The sequence below is a fragment of the Anser anser genome, assembly GCF_964211835.1.
Source record: "Anser anser genome assembly, chromosome: 5".
NCBI classification, from domain to species: Eukaryota; Metazoa; Chordata; class Aves; order Anseriformes; family Anatidae; genus Anser; species Anser anser.
The window spans coordinates 24,784,970-24,792,996 of NC_139725.1; the positions used below are offsets into that span (position 1 = coordinate 24,784,970).

The 8,027-nt window shown below is 34.2% G+C and overlaps 1 long non-coding RNA gene across 2 annotated transcripts; it reads left to right on the top strand.

The window, feature by feature from the left end:
• Positions 1-125: 125 nt before the first annotated feature.
• LOC310899982 lies at positions 126-4,698 on the top strand. 2 transcript variants are annotated; one of them, XR_014584751.1, is made up of 3 exons: positions 126-2,355; positions 4,097-4,192; positions 4,570-4,698. It is a non-coding gene; the product is annotated as an uncharacterized lncRNA (long non-coding RNA). The 2 variants fall into 2 exon arrangements; XR_014584752.1 differs by lacking the exon at positions 126-2,355 and adding an exon at positions 2,503-2,893.
• The last annotated feature ends 3,329 nt before the right edge of the window (positions 4,699-8,027 follow it).

Sequence of the window (8,027 nt, forward strand, 5' to 3'; positions counted from 1 at the left end):
TATTTGGAACACTATTTTTTCAGTGCATTTAATATTATAAATCACATAACTGGGAATGCTAAGCATTTCTTCAAATCAGGTTCCACATTCTCAAACCAGGGATGGGAAGAAAAAAAAAAAGAAGAAAAAAAAAAAGTGGGGTGTACAGTAAAAATCATTACGGTTTGCAATAGTCCGAGTACATCATATAAGAAGGCATTGTTAAAGGGAGGTATTAATTCTGTTCTTTGGGGAAGAAAATGATCATCTCAACAATGAAATCAATCTCTCTTTTCTGTAAGTTTTTGAATTATAAAACAACTTTAACTTTTCTACAAATGAGGATAGAATCTTAAAGACAAGATTCACCTTCACAAGACAACCGCACTTGGTGGATTTGCTGATGCAGCTATACAGGTTAGCATCTTCTAATCTAGACAAAGCATTCAGCTTTACTGTGCTCTGCCTGTTGATGCACTGCGTCTGCAAGAGCAGGGTGAGAATACTTAGTTTCTGTGACCTAATATAGGAAGCAACAGTCAAGCAGAGAAAAAATCTGCAGTGAAAATTTCAGGTTGATATTTGAGTGTTTTCATGTTTACAGGTTGACACTTGAATGTTTTCATGTTTACAGGTTTAAACAAAGTATCTTAATCTAATTGTGTTGCGCCTATTTTATGTTTTACAGATACGGATGCATAGAGGAGTGAAAAAAAATAAAAAAAATCTAAGGGATTCTCCGCAATGCAGTTTTACATAAGGGCCTCTAGGAGCAGACAATGTTATTAGACCATAAAAGCACATCAGGCTGATTTATGGTTTCTGATCAAGGTTTCTGTGAAAATTACTCTGCATCACCAGCTCAAGGTGACTGCTACCATTAATGTGTGGAAAATAAATGAGATGGGGAGACTGATATCAGAGGAAGTAAAAGGAAGCACCGAGCCAGTTTATATAGCACAGGCTTCCCATTTTGTTTTACAGTGCATAGAAGACTGTCATCAAAATGATTGCTTTGGGGCAGAAAAGGCAATTCTGGATAATTAGATCTTATGGCAGGCTTTCTTACATCCGGTATATAAGAACCATCAGGTATAATACCTTCACACTATACGTCATCTTCTCCACTGTCCTGTAAACATTCTTAGAATGTCGAAAATTAATAACATATGTCTTTTTTCTCTGAAGTTATTTTCCAGAATAGGTATAAAACCCCAAACATGATTTCACAGGATTCTCAGTGACTAGTACTATTTTACATATGATCTGATAGCAATTTGCATTTTGACCAGCATGACAGTAAAAATACATCTTTTTCACAGTTCAGTGTCCTTTTATTGTATGTTGTTTTATTTTTTAATGCTGGATTTTTTATTCTATTTTTGTTTTCTGCTGAAGACAAAAAGCTATGCTGCCTATTTAAATACAAATGCATAATACATTTTTTCAATTTAATTTGTTATATCTTTTCTAAAATACACTAGAGTTATTCTTTACATATAGTTTATTTTTATTAAAGATATACTCATCTACATAATGCTACTTTAAGTTTTCTTTATTTTCTCTTTATTATTTCAAATTGTCTGCACTCTTATTTTTTTCTGCAGTGTTTCAAGAGAAGTCAAGGAAGTGAAATCCTTTCACAGTAAAAGCACTAAACAGTGAGCCATGGATAATATTTCAGTGCTTCTTAGGCTTCTATATGATTTTTAAAACTATTCTCTAATATTTAATTTCTAGATTCTAAACTGTGGTATACAGATGCGAATTATTTTACACATCTGGAGAATATCAGGGCTGTTCACACAACTGGCTATAGCAGCTGATCTTACGGTCATTAAAACACGTTTGCAAAGCAGCATACGGAACAAAGACATCCATATATTTGGGGGCGGGGTTTGGATTTTAGGGTATGATGGCATACCAGCTGTATATTGCTTTCAAAATTGACCCAGTGACTAAAATGAATTTGTTTCAACATAACCTCACAAAAAGATGTGACACTATTGTTAGCTCATAACTCATTTACCGATAGACTCTAAAACAGGTTAAAACAAGTGTATTTTTAACACTACCAGCCAGAAGGCTATAAGCTCAAAAAGACTATTTTAACTATTTTTATCCTTTAGATGTACCCTGGGAGAAAAAGGACTTCTGTATACATGCAAGGGTGATTAGCTTGTACTGTTAATAGGGTGGATTTCCTGGTACTTAATTGAAAGCAGGTGGATAATTAAAACCAATGTGTAGCTAATCAAAAGACAGATATCAGGTGATCATGAGGCCTTGCCTGATTCTGATCAGGGTAAAAACCTAACTTTCAAGCCTGTTTGCTTTAGAGGTTAATGTGAAAAAGGTGAGAACTACTGAATCCTGGTGAGCGTATAATTAGAGTTACATTTCCCAGGCACTAAAAATGGCTGATACAAGCTTGTGATACTAGTGTTTCTCTCTTTCTGTCTCTCTCTTTCTCTCTCTCTATTTTTTACTTTTTTTTTTTTTTTTTGGGGGGGGGGGGGGGGAGATTAGTTTGGTAATGTTAGAGTTCTGTGGCTTTTTTTCAGATGAGCATTATGAGAAATGTGAACTTCACTCTTGCTTGCACTTATAATTCTACAACGTGTTTTGTTGATACTTTTGCATTCCAAAATGTTTGCATAAATCTGTGGAGATGTAACAGGTTAATTAAATGTGATGCTGATCTTAAAATAACTTTCCAAAGCAGGCATGCCAAATTCCTGGTAACCTCTGAAACCTGCTTAGGAAAGTCTGATAAGGGAGAGAGGAGAAAGGATGGTTGTTTACAGTAAGCATTTCAGTAACTACTAGTTTTAAAGACTTTCCATGTTGCAGTTAAAACTGCGCTTTACCTTACTGTGCTTATGCAGAGTGTTATGATATCTAAATCCTAATGGTAAGTAGGAGTTGTTGTATATCAGTTATTCTTCTGTTTTCAAGCCCTCAAACCTTTCAAGGAGAAGATACGTAATTTTGTCACTAATACAAATACAAAATGTCAGAAATATGCAGTAGGAATCATGCTTTTCTGTCACCTCTTCTTGTTTCTTTGAGCGCTTCTCTGCTATTTCTAGGGTAATTTTCTGGTCCCCTGACTTGTATGTAGCGTTGTTAACACAGCTATACTATAAATATATAAATTTTAAATTATAAATATATAAATTATAAATACAGCTGTGTTATATATTGTTAACTTCTGATTCTTAAGTACTAAAATGCCAGTTTAACTAAACTGTATTTTCCTTCTCTTATCAGAACAAGATTTTTAAGCAAATGTGTAAGCAATGAAAATGTAGTCTCTTTAAAGTGCTACCAATTGGTCTCACTTCTGCTAATACTGTTCAGTTCTTAATGAACACCTTCAGCTTCATAACTTTTTTGCTCTGTTTGAAATTTAGCATAAAGCTGACTGTGATTAGAAGGTAACTTGTTATGATTCCTGTTTGTGATAGAAAATACTTGTACCTTCTCTGAATTTTACGTACTGTTTTCAAACACATGAGTTAGGGTGTGAGATACTTGTTCATTTTCTTCCTGTGATTTAATGAAAAATATTTTTATTAGATAATATCATCGCATTTTATTGGCTTTATATATGACTAGGCAAAATTTTGTGAAATATCATAATGAGTTCTAATAAACAATTAAATAATTACAGAATCACCTTTATCCTTTACAAAGCTTTTTGAAAGACACTATTTCTGAAATAGAATTATTTAGGATGGAGAAGACTTTCAAGATCAAGTTCAACAGTTCATTTAATACTACAAGTCTAACATGAAACCATGTTCATAAATGCCATATTCACACATCTCTTAAATACCTGCAAGAATGGTGACTCTACCATCTCCATGGACAGTCTGTTCCAATTTCAAACCACCTTTTATATGAAGAAATTCTTTGAAGTTAGGCAGTAGATAGAAAAATACACAGTTGAACAGGAAAAAGCTTAGAAAACTACTGGGATCTATACCTATAACTACTTCTCTTTCAAGGTTGAAAACAAACAAACAAAAAAATCAACTGCTGAACTTAAAGGCTATTTATTGCTGCTCAATATTAAACTGATTGTACCACTAAAGAGATTTTTATTTCTTAGGTGTAAACTCTTCTAAAGCTTATATCATCAAATTATCATGACCCAGAGTGAAAAACTGTCAAGACTGCTGGGAGAAACAATGATGCAGAGGCAAAAGTATTAGATTCCTTTATTAAAATACTTTATTTTAAAACAGAAATTAATATTTGGTTTCTCCAAGGCCTTGCACCTTAATGTCAGGAAAGACAACTTAAATCTTTGATAAGTTGAGGTTCAAGATTATAAAATTTCTGTGAGGTTTATTTCTGTGTCTTTCACTAACTTTTCCTGGAATACGTGTATATATACAATATGCATGTAGATGTATGTGCAATATCAACATTGCAGTCCTCAACAACCAAGGAAACTCCTTAAATATTGGTAGTTTTTATTTTTCTGTTATGCATGTAGGATGAGAGTAAGCAAGGACTTAGATAAGTACTTAGGAGTAAGCAATAGTCAGATTCTGCCACTTTTTTTTTTTTTTTTTACAGGGTTGAAATTGGCTGCAAGAACTTGATCATCAGCTTTACCCTGTTTAGTGTTGGGAGGATAACTTTTGCTATACTACATTTGTGATAATTAATCTTGACTACATGCTTGGCAATACTTTCCCAATAAAGGTTTAGTTTAATTTGGCACGTCTCTCCTATGGAAAATTTTAAGCAAAAGAATTCCAAGAAATATTCTGAGAACCCTGTATTGTGTTTCAAGTCTATGCCTAGCTTAATCAGTGAGTTGAGGAAATTGCTGTATATTTTTCCATACTGACTTAAGGCTTAGTGTGTTCTAAGAGGGGAGAGGGAAAGGCAAATAAAAGTAATTTATCATATTGCTGAAGGGGGAGTAACCTTTCAGAAAATATCATAATTCTAACAGATGAGGCAGTCTTTGGCAGCCTTTAGGGAAGAAGATATCAACTGTACAAAAAAAAAAAAAAGCTGCATAAAAATCATGGGTGAAGGTACTAATTTTGCTTAGAGGTCTTTTCAGCCATCCTGGGATGTCATGTTGTGGAAGTACATAGGGGTCTTGGTAGGTCTAATAGGAGCTGGGAAATGGTGGTTTAAGCCCTGCTTGATCTACAGCTACGTTAGTTTCTGCTAAAGCCTGCTAATGTTCTTCGAATAAATGCAGCTCATTTCAATGCTTGTCAGCACAGTACAGGAGACTGGGTGTACTGCACTGCACAAAAGAAAACAACTCTAAATGATTAAAGTGTTTGTCAATAACAACACATCGGCTGATGACAATTCTGAGCTAAGAGGTACAGCTCAGGAGATAGTGTTGTGAAGGGAGTCAAGGTCAAAATAATCTCATTGCTTAACCCTGCGGTTCTGTGACTAGCCACTGGAGAAAAAAATGCTCCAGCCAAATCCTGACAAACAAAAATTTTCCTGCCAACCAGTGTTTTCTCTCTGGGACAGAACAGTTTTTAGACTTTTATAGCATAAGAACCACTCCTGAACTGAGCATGAAATACAATTTTGGTTTATGCATTTTATAATTCTAATGTGGCAGAGGAAACAGGTAACACCAATAGATTTAGAAAACAAAAACCAACAAACAAAAGAAACCTTCGGTATCCAGTATGCTTTGTTTGCTACTGCCATGCTTAAGAGATGAGAAGCTTCTCCCCACACCTTCTTTCCCTAACACAATTTCTGTTCAAGAGGGCAAAGACAAAAGTAGTGAAACACAAGAACTTTGACAAAACTCCAGATAACTGTAGTCAAAAGCAAATAAAAAGAATCTGATGATTTAAGATGAGTTGCATTGAAATGAAAACTTCCAGGGCTCTGAGTTACATTGCCATCTGAAGGTATAAAGGTAAGATGAATCAAATATATATAAATAATACTAATGTCTTGGTGTCATGTAGCACTTTTCTGGAGATTTAAAAAAAAAAAAAAAAAGGAATCTTAGGATGGGACAAAAACATTTATTTTTCCATGGGAAAAGGTTGAAAATTGAACAGACCACAATAGTACTGTAGAAATCATAATAGGAAAGATAATACCTCCTTAGGTTATTTTCTCATCTTTAGCACAAAAGATCAGAGGAGACATGAATGGATTTTAAAGAAAAATAGGTTCAGAAGAGACATACAGAGGCTTTTTTGCACTCAGTGTAATCAATGTTACTAATTGCCTTCCTGGCAGGTTGTTTTGAAGCTATATTAGTCAAGAAGGTGATACTGTCCTACCTATCAGAAGTATATTAACAAGGCTAAGGCATATTTTCTCATTTTCTGATATTATGGGATCCAGTTGAATGAAAGAAATATTCTGGAGGCCAGATTCTTATTCATACTTTGTATGTGTTTACTCTAAATGTGCAATGCCAGTAATGAGTACCCTTGCCTCCCCTGTTAGAACTTCCTAACTGCCAAAGGCATTCAGCCTTGCATGCAAACTAGCTCAAGAGAGATTTTACTTTTTAGTATGTACGAAAATTGCTTTTAGAGTACATTTTATACATGTAATTTTCCTGCTTTAGTGTGAGTATACCTTAGTATTCTGATAAATATTTTTTTATATAAAAGAAAAGAACATGAAAACATTTTAATACATTGCCGTCTAAAATATTTTTATTATATCTGATAATGCAGTATGGACTAATCTGCTGAACACCTAAATATAAGGTTTGTTTGTTTTTCTTTTAATCTTCATATAATCTTCTGTAGTCTTTGATTTCCACAGAGGCAAAATCTGTGGTCTTCATTTATGGAGGCTTGAATGTTTTCTTTGGCATTAGCTGTTGTGCAAAACAGTCTGAGTCTTAGTCTGGATTTGCTGAAAAAAGTAGTGACTAAAGTAAATATTAGCTAAATAGCTATGTTTCAACCATCCAATTGTTATGTTTCTGACAATATAGGAAGTGTCATATGATTGACAGACTTCTGAGTATGGGGTGATAATTGTAAAGCCTTTGCAACTAATCCTTGCAACATTTTTTTTTTCATTTATATGTTGACTTTATACAAAGTTCCTAGGAAGCAAAAAAAGCATACATGTTAATGGCATTGTTTCTTCTTTAAGGTAGCCCTTCCTATCAACATATGATCTTCCACTGGTAAGAGGTAGGTAAACAGGAAGAGTGAAAGGCAAATGTTGTTTCAGGGGATTTCAGTAGCCATTTTGAACAGTAGGAATAAGAATACTACAGATTAAGTGCAGTACTACTTTTGGTCTGAAAAAGTTGGCAAGCAATTAGATAAGGCACAGTAACATTCAAAATCTCTTACAGTGTAGTGCAAAATAATTTGCTGTGCTGTTCCTACCGTGTCTAGTCTGCAACCTGTTTTTGCAAATCTGTACATCAAACTCTGCTGCACCTTGGGTATCTAGATATGAACTTCTGTTAGGTTCTCCTCTTTTTCAATAAAAAGGAATAAACACCTCTAGAAGGTGATGTGTGTATTGTTCTTCATAAACTATGAAGTTGAATATGACTGTGACTTGGATATCTGCCTTCATGTCTAATGCATTTGTCCTATGTCTTTAATGTATTACTCCATTCTTTAAATGTAGTCTCACTTGGCACTAAAACTTCTACTGAATAAACTATTGAAATAATAACAAGTTCTTTCCTGGATTTCAGTGATCTAAATCATCATTAAACTCCAAAGTAATACAGGGTGTTCCTTTGCTGATCTACTCAGTCTACCTTAGGGAACGTTTACATCTGCAGAGGAGAAACACCTGATCAGCTTGGCAGGCATATCAAATGGAGAGAGCTTGCCTGCGACTTCGCAGCAAGTCTTTAAAAATATATTTCATATGACAATATAGAACTAGGGAAATATTCCTAAGACATCTTACATTTTTATCGTTATTAAGCATGAATTTCTGGGTTGGACTACCAGGCCTGTTTAGCAACACTGGATTCTGAATAAGTTTTTTATCAGCCTCAGTTTCCTGATAGTTCATAGAACATTTCTTTTGCTTTA